This window comes from Bos indicus x Bos taurus, chromosome 9 (genome assembly GCF_003369695.1).
Source record: "Bos indicus x Bos taurus breed Angus x Brahman F1 hybrid chromosome 9, Bos_hybrid_MaternalHap_v2.0, whole genome shotgun sequence".
NCBI classification, from domain to species: domain Eukaryota; kingdom Metazoa; phylum Chordata; class Mammalia; order Artiodactyla; family Bovidae; genus Bos; species Bos indicus x Bos taurus.
This window is the reverse complement of record NC_040084.1, coordinates 75438248-75452993: the sequence shown is the minus strand read 5'-3', so window position 1 is coordinate 75452993 and position 14746 is coordinate 75438248.

Here is a 14746-nt window from a genome sequence, read left to right as displayed (position 1 = left end):
GGAGATTCAGGAGTTGTCTTGACAAAACAGTAATTTAGAAACTTACTGTCCGTCGGCTGCTTCTGTTTGAAATATCTTGACAAGGCAGTGTCTGTAGGATGATTTTAATTCTTGATCTTTCAACATAAATTTCCACCCCTTCCCCGCTGTCTGTTGGCAGTAGGAGCACCAGCTCAGAAATCTGTAAACACGCTGGCTGTTTTAAAGAAAATTCTGGGGCATAAAGAAGTCTGCCCATCGTGGCGGCCTGGCCTGCTGGGTTCAAGCCACTGAAAGCAGCCGCCGGGGAATTTCTCAGCCTTTTGGAGACTGTCTCAGTTCTCTGAGTTTGTTCAAGTGTACCAGGGCTGTGTGCAATGGAGGACGCCTGCTGGGTGGGTTTGCTCTCCACCCAGGAGCTCAGAAAAGGTGAGAGGGCTCTTTCACATCGTCTCTTTTTCTTGAACTGACACAATGCTTTCTTCAGCAGGTCCCTCTGCCAGGGAGCGCTCTGTCTCGCATCGCTCACACTGGGACATTTTTCCACATTTCCAGGATTATGGCCACTTTTACTTAGATCTATGTGTGCTGCCTCCACGTACAAAGAAGCACTTGGGGACAGGATTAGTAGGATTAGAAGAGATTCACATATGTCCAGTTCAAGCAATTGGTATTCAAAGCTTTACACTTTCAAATGCCACCAAGAGAGAGAAAAGGGGCAGGGAGCTTGCTTTGCATTTCAGCACCTTCAAGAGAGGAACAGGGCTTTTGATTGGTGTTTAAAGCGGAGGGGATAAACAGATTCCTCCTTGGTTTAATCCAGTCCAGTACCCTGGCCTCTAATCTGGGGACCCAAATAGCAGTGCCGCTAGGCTCTAAAATCACAAACTTGTGCATTTGGGAGGTTGCTGGTGTTCCGGAACACACCACAGCACAGCTGTTTACAGCAAGTTCCTTTCCCAGTTGTGGTTTACTGTTTGATATATAAGCATTCCTTCAGGATTTCCCTTGCGAAAGATTCCTAACTCTGTGTATATGTAACTAACTGTGAAACTCAGCTTCCTGGCAATGACTTAGAGCAGAGGTTTGATTTGTTTTCATGTATATTGATGGTGGGGGTGGGAGGGGTGGTAAAGGGCAGAATGGACGACGCAAAGGGAGGGGTAATAGAATGACTCTTGAAAGCTGAAAAACAGCTATTGAAATAATGAAGTTATTTCTTGTATTGGGTTGGCCAAAAAGTTCACTTGTTTTTTCTTTCACACAACATAATGGAAAAATCCAAATGAACTTTTTGGCCAAACCAATATTTTTTTTGTAAAGACAGAAGCAGACACACCTCCACAACAGAACTAATTTTCTTATCAATCACTATTTTTTTCAGGTCATGACACAACCTATATTTTCCTCTCGATCTCCCCATCCTAGAAAGACCCATTTTCTTTTATGAAGGAACAAAACAGCCACTGAAAACAACCATGTTTTAAGGTTATACCTATTCCATGACTTCGTAAATAAACGTGTAAGAAAAGTTTTGCTGTAGATTGTATTATATGTTGTATTTTAACTTAGCAACACTGACCCCTTGATTATAAGGTTTTGTTTTGATGGATTTTGATAGTACTTTGACATCTTTCCCAAGGCTGTAGATTTTTTAAAAAGTTAACTTCTCATAAACTCTGAAATATTACTTTCAACGAAAAGATGTTGCTAAAAGTCCTATTTCTTTTTTTAGGAATAAACCTCTCTAACTAAATTTATTTTACCCATGGAAAAAGATTTACACTAGTTATTACTGGACCTGGGGTCCAGTCGCCAATCTGTCATTAATTAAATATTAACCTAAGGGAGTCATTTATTTTCTCTTTGCCCTCAGAATCTTCCTGTATAAAATAAAGAGATTGGACTAAAATGTTAATAGCTTCCATTCTTGGCACAGCATAAATGTTTTTTAAACATTAAAAAAACTTTTTAAATGTATTTCTGAATTTAAACACTCTGTATTTCTCTTCATAATCATTTTAAAAGAAGTCACTTATCTCTGCCATAGAACAGTCACATTTCACAAGACAAAGACGTTACCTTCAAACAAATTAACTGCAACATCTCTTGAGCAGGAATTACCTGAAGCAGATATTTTACAGTGAGATGATATCTCTGTAAGACATGTTCTTAAATACCAAAAAAGCTTCTGTGGTGCCAAATTACATCTGTTATCTTTTTTTTTTTCTTTTTTCCAGTTCATTTTCTCTTCTATTATTCATATTAGATAAAGTCTATTGTTTTGTCTTCAGAGTCACTGCTTCTTTCCTCTGTCATTTCCTTTCTTGTATTTTATGCTTGCAAAGAGATTTTTATTTTGAGTACTATATTTTTCACTTAGAAAATTTTTGTTTGGTTCTTTTTTATTAAATTATAGTTGAGTTGCAATATTGTGTTAGTTTCTGGCATACAGCAAAGTGATCGTCTTTTTGTATACTGTTTCATTGTAAGTTATTACAAGATACTAAATATAGTTTGTTCTATACAGTTGGACCTCATTGTTTATCTGTTTTATATATAGTAGCTTGCATCGGCCAATTCCAAACTCCTAATTTATCCCTCCCCTCCTTTCCCCTGTGGTAACCGTAAGTTTGTTTTTTATGTCCATAAGTCTGTTTCTGTTTTGTAAATAAAGTTCATTTATACTATATTTTAGATTCCATATATAAATGATATCATATAATATTTGTCTTTCTCTGTCTCATTTAGTTCACTGAGTATGATAATCTCTAGGTCTATCCATGTTGCTGCAAACAGCATTATTTAATTCTTTTTCATGGCTGAATACTATTCCTCTCTGTGTGTGTGTGCATGTGTGTGTGTGTGTGTGGTCTATATCTTCTTCATTCATCTATCGTTAGACATTCAGGATGCTTCCATGTCTTGGCTATTGTAAATAATGCTGCAGTGAACATTGGGGTGCATGTTTCTCTTTGAATTACAGCTTTTTCTTGATGTTTGCCTAGGAGTGGGATTGCTCATGGGCTCATGTGGTAACTCTATTTTTAGTTTTTCAAGTCATCTCCATACCATTTTCCATAGGGTTCCTTTTTCTTTACACACTCTCCAGCACCCTGTTTGTTGACTTTTTAGTGATGGCCATTCTGACCAGTGTGAAATGATACCTCATTGTAGTATTGATTTGCATGTCTTTAATAATTAGTGATGTTGAGCATCTTTTCATGTACCAATTGGCCACTGTATGTCTTCTCTGGAGAAATGTCTATTTAGGTCTTCTGCCCGTTTTTTGACTGCGTTGTTTGTTTCTTTGTTATTGAGTTATATGAGCTGTTTGTATATTTTGGAAATTAAGCCTTTGTTGCTTGCATCATTTGCAAATATTTTCTCCCAGTCTGTAGATGATCTTTTCATTTTGTTGATGGTTTTCTTTGCTGTGTAAAATCTTAAAAGCTTGATTAGGTCCCGTTTGTTTACTTTTGCTTTTATTTCTATTGCCTTGTGAGACTGACCTAAGAAAACATTGCTATTATTTATGGCAGAGAATGGCTTACCTATGTTTTATCCTAGGAATCTTTTTGGTGTCCTGTCTTATATCTGGCTTCCCTGGTGGCTCAGATGGTAAAGCGTCTGCCTGCAATGATGGAAGCCCAGATTCGATTCCTGGGTCGGGAAGATCCCCTGGAGAAGGAAATGGCTATCCACTCCAGCACTCTTGCCTGGAAAATCCCTTAAGCCATTTTGAGTTTATTTTTATGTATTGTGTGAGGGACTGTTCTAACTTCATTGATTTACATGCTGGGTTTTTTTATATCTCCCATTTCTTTGCCAAGTTCTTCCGCTTTTTCAACTGTCTCAAGTGTATTCGCAATTGTTCTTTGAAACATTTTTATAATGGCTACTCTAAAATCCTTGTCAGATAATTCAAATATCAGTGTTATCTTTGTGTTAGCGTCTATTGATTATTTACTCTTTCAAGTTGAGGTTTTCCTGTTTCTTAGTATGATGAGTCACTTCCAATGTGTCCAGGACATTTTGGGTTATCATGCTAGGAAACTCTAATTCTTATTCAAATCTGTTTTATTGTAAAGCAACTGTACTCCAATTTAAAACATTAAATATAAAAAATAAAATTTTAAAAATCTGTTTAATTTGCAGATCTTTATGAAAAGTACTCTAGTAGTGTTCATAGACTACTAGGGGGAGACAGGCACAGATTCTTTCCCATTGGGTGAGGATATTAATCCAGACTCTCTGCTCCTTGGAATCAGACACTGATATAACCGTTCAGATGGATCCAGTAGACACAGTACAGATTTGAAAGTCAGACAACACTGAGTTGAATCCTGTCTCCCCACTTATTTACTATGTCTCTTAGGAATATGCCACATAACCTTATTGAGCCTCAATTTCCCCATAGACTACACCTTCCAGGACTGGAAATTTTACATGCAAAGGGTCCAGCACCTAGTAGATGACTGACAAATATTAAGCATCTCTGACTATAAAGAATCAGTGTATTTCAAAAGGACATGCTGTTGAGCACACATCCAAATGTTTTCTAAGAAATAAAAACTTCACAGATCTATTTTTTTTCTCCATATTCTTTTTTACATAATTATTTTTTCTACAGATTCATTTATATGCGATACAAATACATTTGTGAAAATCTCCTCTGGGTATCAGTGGCACAACTTGCAGGCCAATACCTTTCAATTGACTTAGTCATACATTTACTTGCTTCTTGAATTACTTCACTTTCTGCCATAAGGGTGGTGTCATCTGCATATCTGAGGTTATTGATATTTCTCCAAGCAATCTTGATTCCAGCTTGTGCTTCTTCCAGCCCAGTGTTTCTCATGATGTACTCTGCATATAAGTTAAATAAGCAGGGTGACAATATACAGCCTTGACGTACTCCTTTTCCTATTTGGAACCAGTCTGTTGTTACATGTCCTGTTCTAACTGTTGCTTCCTGACCTGCATACAGGTTTCTCAAGAGGCAGGTCAGGTGGTCTGGTATTCCCATCTCTTTCAGAATTTTCTACAGTTTATTGTGATCCACATAGTCAAAGGTTTTGGCACAGTCAATAAAGCAGAAAAAGATGTTTTTCTGGAACTCTCTTGCTTTTTTGATGATCCATCGAATGTTGGCAATTTGATCTCTGGTTCCTCTGTCTTTTCTAAAACCAGCTTGAATATCTGGAAATTCACAGTTCACGTATTGCTGAAGCCTGGCTTGGAGAATTTTGAGCATTACTTTACTAGCATGTGAGATGAGTGCAATTGTGCGGTAATTTGAGCATTCTTTGGCATTTCCTTTCTTTGGGATTGGAATGAAAACTGACCTTTTCCAGTCCTGTGGCCACTGCTGAGTTTTCCAAATGCTGGCATATTGAGTGTAGCACTTTCACAGCATCATCTTTCAGGATTTGAAATAGCTCAACTGGAATTCCATCACCTCCACTAGCTTTGTCCATAGTGATGCTTCCTAAGGCCCACCTGACTTCACATTCCAGGATGTCTGGCTTTAGGTGAGTGATCACACCACCGTGATTATCTTGGTCATGAAGATCTCTTTTGTACAGTTCTTCTGTGTATTCTTGCCACCTCTTCTTAATATCTGCTTCAAAAGAAGAGTGAAAATTTTGGCTTAAAGCTCAATATTCAGAAAACTAAGATCATGGCATCCGGTCCCATCACCTCATGGCAAATAGATGGGGAAACAGTGGAAACAGTGGCTGACTTTATTTTTCTGGGCCCCAAAATCACTGCAGATGGTGATTGCAGGCATGAAATTAAAAAACGCTTACTCCTTGGAAGGAAAGTTATGACCAACCTAGACAGCATATTAAAAAACAGAGATATTACTTTGCCAATAAAGGTCCATCTAGTTAAGGCTATGGTTTTTCCAGTGGTCATGTATGGATGTGAGAGTTGGACTATAAAGAAAGCTGAGTGCCGAAGAATTGATGCTTTTGAACTGTGGTGTTGGAGAAGACTCTTGAGAGTCCCTTGGACTGCAAGGAGATCCAACCAGTCCATCCTAAAGGAGTTCAGCCCTGAGTGTTCATTGGAAAGACTGATTTTGAAGCTGAAACTCCAATACTTAGGCCACCTGATGTGAAGAGCTGACTCATTTGAAAAGACCCTGATGCTGGGAAAGATTTAGGGCAGGAGGAAAACGGGATGACAGAGGATGAGATGGCTGGATGGCATCACCAACTCAATGGACATGGGTTTGGGTGGACTCCGGGAGTTGGTGATGGACAGGGAGGCCTGGTGTGCTGTGGTTCATGGGGTCGCGAAGAGTCGGACATGACTGAGCGACTGAACTGAACTGAATTACTTCAATTACTTCACACAATTGAATGACTTTTTAAAAACTTCTGCTGAAAACTTATTATTAAAAAAATCTCATTAGAGTATGTTTGATTTTCAGGGATACTATATTTCTTCATAAGCTTTATGGTTTTATTTATGGAGTATTCTTATTTTATTTCTTAGTACTTATTTTTCATTGTGGTTAAAATACACCTGACATAAAATTTACCATCTTAACCATTTTTTAAGTATACAGTTCAGCAGTATTCAGTATATTAACATTTTTGTGCAACCAATCTCCAGAACTTTTTCATCTTCTGAAACTCTGTCCCCATTAAACAGCAGTTCCCTACTTCTCCCTCCCCCAATCCATAGCAACCACCATTCTACTTTCTCTTCTTATGAATTTAATACTCTACATACCTCATATGTGCTTCCTAGGTAACTCAGTAGTAAAGAATCCTCCTGCCTAGCAGGAGACACAGGTTTGATCCCTGAGTCGGGAAGATCCCCTAGAGAAGGAAATGGCAACACATTTCAGTTTTCTTGCCTGGAAAATCATGGACAAAGGAGCCTGGAAGGCTATAGATCATGGATTCGCAAAAGAGTTGGACTTGACTTGCAACTAAATGACAACAAACCTCATATAAATGAAATTATATAGTATTTCTCTTTTTGTGGTGACTTTCTTATTTAATTTTCCATAATGTTCTCAAGTTTCATCCATGTTGTAACATTTTTTCTTTCTAAGAATGAATAATATTCCATTGAATGTATATTTTATATTTTACTTATTTATTCAACTATTAATGGCATTTTGGTTACTTCTACTCTTTGGCTATTTATGAAGAAGCCTATGAACATGGGTGTACAAATATGTGTTTAAGATCCTGCTTTTCTTTTTTCTTTTTTTTTTGATAAGTATCCAAAAGTGGAATCTCAGTAGTATTAAATTTACATACCTTATTTTGAAAGAAAAGAGGAACTGAATATCCCCTCTCTATAGCCACACACTTTGCATATCATGTAAAATTTTTAAATGCTGGTTATTATGTTCAAGTCTAGGAATGCTAGTTAAAATGAATATGGCTGCAAATAACAGAATACCCAAGTATTCTATGACTTTAACATTATAAGACATTTATTAGATTCAATAATAAGACTGTTAGGAAGTGAATTCAAGTCTGCTCTGGTAACTCAACCAATGCTTGCTCTTTGCTTCCCTTCTGTTCTGCCAGTAAATTGGCTTTACATTCTCATGCAGCCTCAGTGTCACAAAGTGACAGCCACAGTCTAATAATTTTTGTTCTCAAGAAGCAGGAAGTGAAAGTAAAAGAGATTTCCTTTCATCACAGAAGGAAGCAACTTTCCCAGAAGCCTCCAGCAAGCTTTTTTATTCTTGTGGATAAAAAAACAGAGCCGTATGGCCACTTTCATCTCAAGTAGAAAAAGCAAGTATATGAAAAAATGGAAATAGATTACCCAGCTTGAGACCAGTCTTGAGTCAGCCCCTTTTGTATACATGATAATATGAGCACATTGTCAAATATACAAAATTAGACATCTGTTTACAAGGAAGACGGTGAGGTATGATTTGGGCAGGCAACTGGTGGTACCTGTGTGGTAGGCCCCAAACCCCCAGCATCTGACTTTCCTATGTTTGGAGGATGAGAGAACAGCCATGTGATCACTGGTGCATACCTGCAGTGCTCCTGGGTATAGGTTGTGCTGGCAACCACACTGCACTTCCTTAACCCATTTACTTTCCCATTCTCCCAAAAGTCTATTTCGTATTATGTATCTCTTTAACTCATCAGTTTCTCATTCTTCAATTCTTACTTTCAGAAGTAACCTTGCTTCTTATTCAACTGAGAAAATAGGATTAATACAAGATACTTTGCAGAAGCACCTACCACCACTTCCACCTTCCTGCACCTAAGCGTTCCGCATAAGGTCTGTCCCCTCCGGTGTGCATAGGCCCAGCCCTTCTCACCTATTCAAAGGCATAGACCCAGCAGTTGTCCTGCCCCACATTATCAGTTGCCTTTCATTACTAGAGGGCTTCCCTCATGGCTCAAACAGTAAAAAATCTGCCTGCAGTGTCAGAGACCTGGGTTCAATCAGGAAGATCCCCCTGGAGAAGGGCACGCCAACCCACTCCAATATTTTTGCCTGGAGAATCCCATGGACTGGCAGAGGAGACTGGCAGGCTACAGTCCACAGTATTGCAAAGAGTCAGACAGGACTAAGGTTGTAACACTTTCATTACTAGATCATACCCAGAAATGTATAAGCATGCTGAGGTTTCTCCCATCTTAAAAAGGAAACATGGTCCCAGTAATTGCATCATTTTTCTGCTTCTCTTTTCAACAAAACTCTGTGATCGAGTTTTTTAGTTACATTCTCCGATTCTTCCTTTCCCATTTTTTTTTGGAACCTACTCCATGCTGACTTCTTCCTCCACTATACCATCAACACCACTCTAGTCTAGGTTGTCAATGACCTGCATCTGGATAAATCCACAAGATGAGATCTAGGTCTTTGTCTCATCCTTAGCTCCCAGGGTATCACCAAGTATGGACTTTCCCACCCTAGTGGCTGTTCCTTCTGAGCTTCCTTTGTTGCCTCTTCCTTTTCTTCCCTCTTTCCAGGAAATGCACCAAAGCTCAGTCCTTGGAGTGTTCTCAACTTTATCTAAATCTATACCATCTGGGGTGTGCTGGGAGCAAGACGGCAGAGTAGAACGACACACACTCATCTTTTCCTGTGAGAACACCAAAATTGCAACTCACTGCTGAACAACCATCAACAGGAGAATGCTGGATCCTATCAAAAAATGATACCCCATGTCTAAAGGCAAAGGAGAAGCACTAAAATCCTAAACGACGCTGCTGCTAAAGTTTTGCACTCAATATGCCAGCAAATTTGGAAAACTCAGCAGTGGCCACACGACTGGAAAAGGTTAGTTTTCATTCCAATCCCAAAGAAAGGCAATGCCATAGAATGTTCAAACTACCACACAATTGCACTTATCTCACAGGCTAGCAAAGTAATGCTGAAAATTCTCCAAGCCAGGCTTCAACAGTATGTGCACTGTGAACTTCCAGATGTTCAAGTTGGATTTAGAAGAGGCAGAGGAACCAGAGATCAAATTGCCAACATCTGTTGGATCATCAAAAGAGCAAGAGAGTTCCAGAAAAACATCTACTCCGGCTTTATTAACTATGCCAAAGCCTTTGATTGTGTGGATCACAAGAAATTGTGGAAAGTTCTGAAAGAGATGGGAATATCAGACCACCTTACCTGCCTCCTGAAAAATCTGTTTGCAGGTCAAGAAGCAACATTGAGACCAGACACGGAACAACAGACTGGTTCCAAATTAGGAAAGGAGTATGTCAAGGTTGTATATTGTCACCCTACTTATTTAACTTATATGCAGAGTACGTCATGTGAAATGCTGGACTGGATGAAGCACAAGCTGGAATCAAGATTGCCAGAAGAAATATCAATAACCTCAGAAATGCAGATGACACCACCCTTATAGCAGAAAATGAAGAAGAACTAAAGAGCCTATTGATGAAAGTGAAAGAGTAGAGTGAAAAGGCTGGCTTAAAATTCAACATTCAAATAGCTAAGATCATGGCATCCAGTCCCATCACTTAATGGCAGATAGATGGAGAAACAGCAGAAACAGTGAGAGACTTAATTTTGGGGGCTCCAAAATCACTGTAGATGGTGACCGCAGCCCCATCTGTGGTCACCATCTACAGTGAAAATAAAAAGATTAAAATTTTAAGAATTTTAATTCTTAAATTAATTTTAAGAAGTAATTCTTTAATTCTTAATTTAATTTTAAGAATTTTAATTAAAAGAAATTAAAAGATTCTTGCTCCTTCAAAGAAAAGCTATAACCAACCAAAACAGCATATTCAAAATCAGAAACATTACTTTGCCGACAAAGGTCCATCTAGTCAAAGTTATGGTTTTTCCAGTAGTCGTGTATGGATGTGAGAGTTGGACTGTGAAGAAAGCTAAGCGCCAAAGAATTGATGCTTTTAACTGTGGTGTTGGAGAAGACTCTTGAGAGTCCCTTGGACTGAAAGGAGATCTAACGAGTGAATCCTAAAGGAAATCAGTCCTGAATATTCATTGAAAGGACTGCTGCTGAAGCTGATACTCCAATACTTGGGCCACCTGATAATAAGAATTGACTCATTGGAAAAGACCCTGATATTGGAAAAGACTGAAGGCAGGAGGAGAAGGGGACAACAGAGGATAGGATGGTTGAATGGCGTCACCAACTCCATGGACATGAGTTTGAGCAAGCTCCAAGAGTTGGTGATGGACAGGGAAGCCTGGCGTACTGCAGTCCATGGGGTTTCAAAGAGTCAGACATGACTGAGCAACTGAACTGAACTGACACTACTTGGTGATCTTACCTAATCTCTTTCCTTGAATGGCAGAAATGTTTATACAACTGCCTACTTAACATTTTCATTTGGATAGGAATCACAGACTTAACATATTTAAAATACCTCCTTCCTCAGTCTTTCTCATCTCAGTTGTTGTTCAGTCACTAAGTTGTGTCTGATTCTTTGCAACCCTATGAACTGCAGGATGCCTGGCTTCCCTGTCCTTCACCAACTCTGGGAGTTTTGCTCAAACTCATGTCCATTGAGTCCATGATGCCATCCAACCATGTCATCCTCTGTCATCCCTTTCTCTTCTTGCCCTCAATCTTTCCCAGCATCAGGGTCTTTTCCAATGAGTCAGTACTTTGTATCAGGTGGCCAGAATATTGGAGCTTCAGCTTCAGCATTAGTCCTTCCAATGAATATTCAGGACTGATTTCCTTTAGGATTTACTTATTTGATCTCCTTGCAGTCCAAGGGACTCTCAAGAGTCTTCTCCAACACCACAGTTCAAAAGCATCAACTCTATGGTGCTCAGCTTTCTTTATAGTCCAGCTCTCACATCCATACATGACTACTGGAAAAACCATAGCTTTGACTAGACAGGCCTTTGTTGGCAAAGTAACATCTCTGCTTTTTAATATGCTCTCTAGCTTGGTCATAGCTTTTCTTTGAAGGGGCAAGAATCTTTTACCTTTATGGCTGTAGTCACCATCTGCAGTGATTTTGGAGCCCAAGAAAAGAAAATCTGTCACTGTTTCCACTTTTTCCCCATCTATTTGCCATGAACTGTTGGGACCAGATGCCATGATCTTAGTTTTTTGAATGTTGAGTTTTAAGCCAGCTTTTCACCCTCCACTTTCACCCTCATTAAGAGGTTCTTAAGTTCTTTTTCGCTTTCTGCCTTTAGAGTGGTATCATCTGCATATCTGAAGTTGTTGATATTTCTCCTGGCAATCTTGATTCCAGCCTGTTCTTCACCCAGCTTGACATTTTGCATGATATACTCTGCATATAAATTAAATAAGCCAGGTGACAATATACAGCCTTGATGTACTCCTTTCCCAATTTTCAACCATTGTTCTGTGTCTGGTTCTAATTATTGCATCTTGACTTGCATATAGGTTTCTCAGGCAACAGATAACGTGGTCTAGTAGTCCCATCTCTTGAAGACTTTTCCACAGTTTGTTGTGATCCACATAGTCAAAGGCCTTAGTATAGTCAATGAAGCAGAAGTAGATGTTTTTCTGGAACTTCCTTGCTTTTTCTATGATCCAACAGATGTTGGCAATTTGATCTCTCATTCCTCTGCCTTTTCTAAATCCAGCTTGTACATCTGGAAGTTCTCAGTTCACATACTTTTGAAGCCTATCTTGAGGGATTGGAGCTTCACTTGGCTAGCATGTGAGATGAGCACAATTATACAGTAATTTGAATATTCTTTGGCATTGCCTTTATTTGGGATTGGAATGAAAACTGACCTTTTCCAGTCCTTTCCTCAGCCACTGCTGAGTTTTCCAAATTTGCTGGTATAATGAGTGCAGCATTTTAACAGCATTGTCTTTTAAGATTTGAGATAGCTCAGCTGGAATTTCATCACTTCCACTAGCTTTGTTCATAGTAATTCCTCCTAAGGTCCACTTGACTTCACTCTTCAGGGTTTCGGGTGCTAGGTGAGTGAGCACACCATCATGGTTATCCTGATCATTTGGACTTTTTTGGTATGGTTCTTCTGTGTATTCTTGCCACCTCTTCTCCTTCTGTTAGGTCCTTGGCATTTCTGTCCTTTATTGTGCCTATCCTTGCATGAAATGTTCCCTTGATATCCTCTGTTTTCTTAAAGAGGTCTCTAGTCTTTCCCATTCTATTGTTTTTCTCTATAACTTAGCATTGTTCATTTAAGGCTTCTTCTCCTTGCTGTTCTCTGGAACTCTGCATTCAGATGGGTATATCTTTCCCTCTCTCCTTTGCCTTTCACTTCTCTTCTTTCCTCAGCTATTTGTAAGTCCTCCTCAGACAACCATTTTGCTTTCTTTAATTTTGTCATCTGCACAATTATTTTCATTGTGCAGATGACAGAATGAAAGTTCTAAAGTAAGTGTGTACTTCTAGGAAAGAGCAAACCCTATCCAGGAAATTTGGTGAGTTGTGAAGTCTTTTTTGTGTAATATCTGCCTCTGGTCTTCCTACCATAAGGAAAACACTGCCATCAATGGGGAAGTGGCATGTCTATGTTTACAACATAAAAGTTATCCAAAGAAATATTTTATGTCTCTCCAGGAACTCATTTCCCCCATGATTCTATGGTATGTAGAAGCTTTGGCCAGAAGATAGCTTATTAGAGAAACCTACACAATATTCGTTGTTGACTTGTATTCGTTGCTGATGTTTGGTTTTGCTCCCTTTGTTGTTGATGGTCTTATCAAACAGGAGGGAAAGGACACCACAGACACTGAGAGGAACTGTGCTGTAGTTATTCTGTGCTGTGCTGTGCTGTGCCTAGTTGCTCAGTCGTATCTGACTCTTTGTGACCCCATGGACTATAGCCTGCCAGGCACCTCTGTCCATGGGGTTTCTTCAGAAATACTGGAGTGGATCCTCCTCCAGGGGATCTTCCCAACCCAGGGATCAAACCCAGGTCTCCCACATTGCAGGTGGATTCTCAATCATCTGAGCCACTAGGGAAGTTATTCTAGTCCAGTCTTTAAAAAGGTTTTCAAACCCCTGGTTGCATATGCTCTTCAGATTTTAGTTTTTAGTTTCTATAGCAACTTAAAACTCTTAAGGTGAATTGGTTAGAGGCTCTTGATGGGCCCACATCTTTCCTGTCACATATCTTTCAGCAATATTTTTCTATTGGGTATCTGTTCTTGGCATCACTTTGCCAAAGACATTATTTTCCATTTAATATAATTACTTCAAATAATAAATCTAATGGGAGCAAAAGAGCTATTACCCCTTGCTTTATTTTCACAGGGGACAAAACTTTGATAAAAACATAGGTCCATTCCAGTAAGAATACTTGAAAATTTTACACATAATTGCATTTGATATTTTGGGGGGCATAAAAAGATCACATATAAGAGCTTTTCAAGGAGAAAAATAATTTTGATTCTGGAAAGAATTTTAAAATTAGTTTATAAGTTCACATCAACAAAATAGAAATTGGCTTTTTCTAGCAATGAATTTCTAGTCTTGTATTCTTATTGAGGTAAATGTCTTGTATTATAAGCAAGTACTGGGACATTAAAGTTGTCCTTCAGTATAAAATTGATAAAGTTAAAAGCTTTTGTTTCTTTTTGCCAATGGAAAAAAAATCAAGAATTTGTTTGGAAACCTTCTCTAGCTAGGAGATCTATAGCATTAATTTTTTTTTTTAATCTATTTTTTAGCAGGGTTTCAGTCTGATAATGTGTTCCATTTGCCATTTGACCTCTACAGTAGTTTTGATGGTACTTATAAGTACCATCGCAGAAGAAGTCCTCAGTGTTTTCACCCTCACAGCTTATCTCAAGCAGTTTGACTGAGATACACACACACATACATTTGCAGGATGTGTGAATGGTGAACAAAGCGCCATAGAAACAGAAAACTTGCTTTTCCTGGGTCTTTGGAAAATGGCTACAAGTGGGCTCTATATTAAAATATTAGAATTAACGTTAAATTTTCCAAAATGTTTTAAGAAAATATATGAAGAGCACTTTCATGCAAACAGCTCTTTAAAATGCACTTAAAGTGGATTAAGTTTATGTATTATGAACAAAGGACATATACAAGTGTGTACTATGCCCTCCCTTTTTTTCCCCCTTTTACAAAGTTTTTTTTTTCTAAAAGTCTACCCATATTTATTATACTTGCCATTATGAAAAGGAGAAAAAACAAAATGCTAAGGTATCCAATTGAAATGCTCACTTCTGTGAACATAAATAGTTTAATATTCTATTATTTCATAATTATCAAGGGTTATAAAAAACAATCAAAATTACTAAGGAAATATGAGGGTTTGGAAAATTATCGTTTCCTTCACCAAT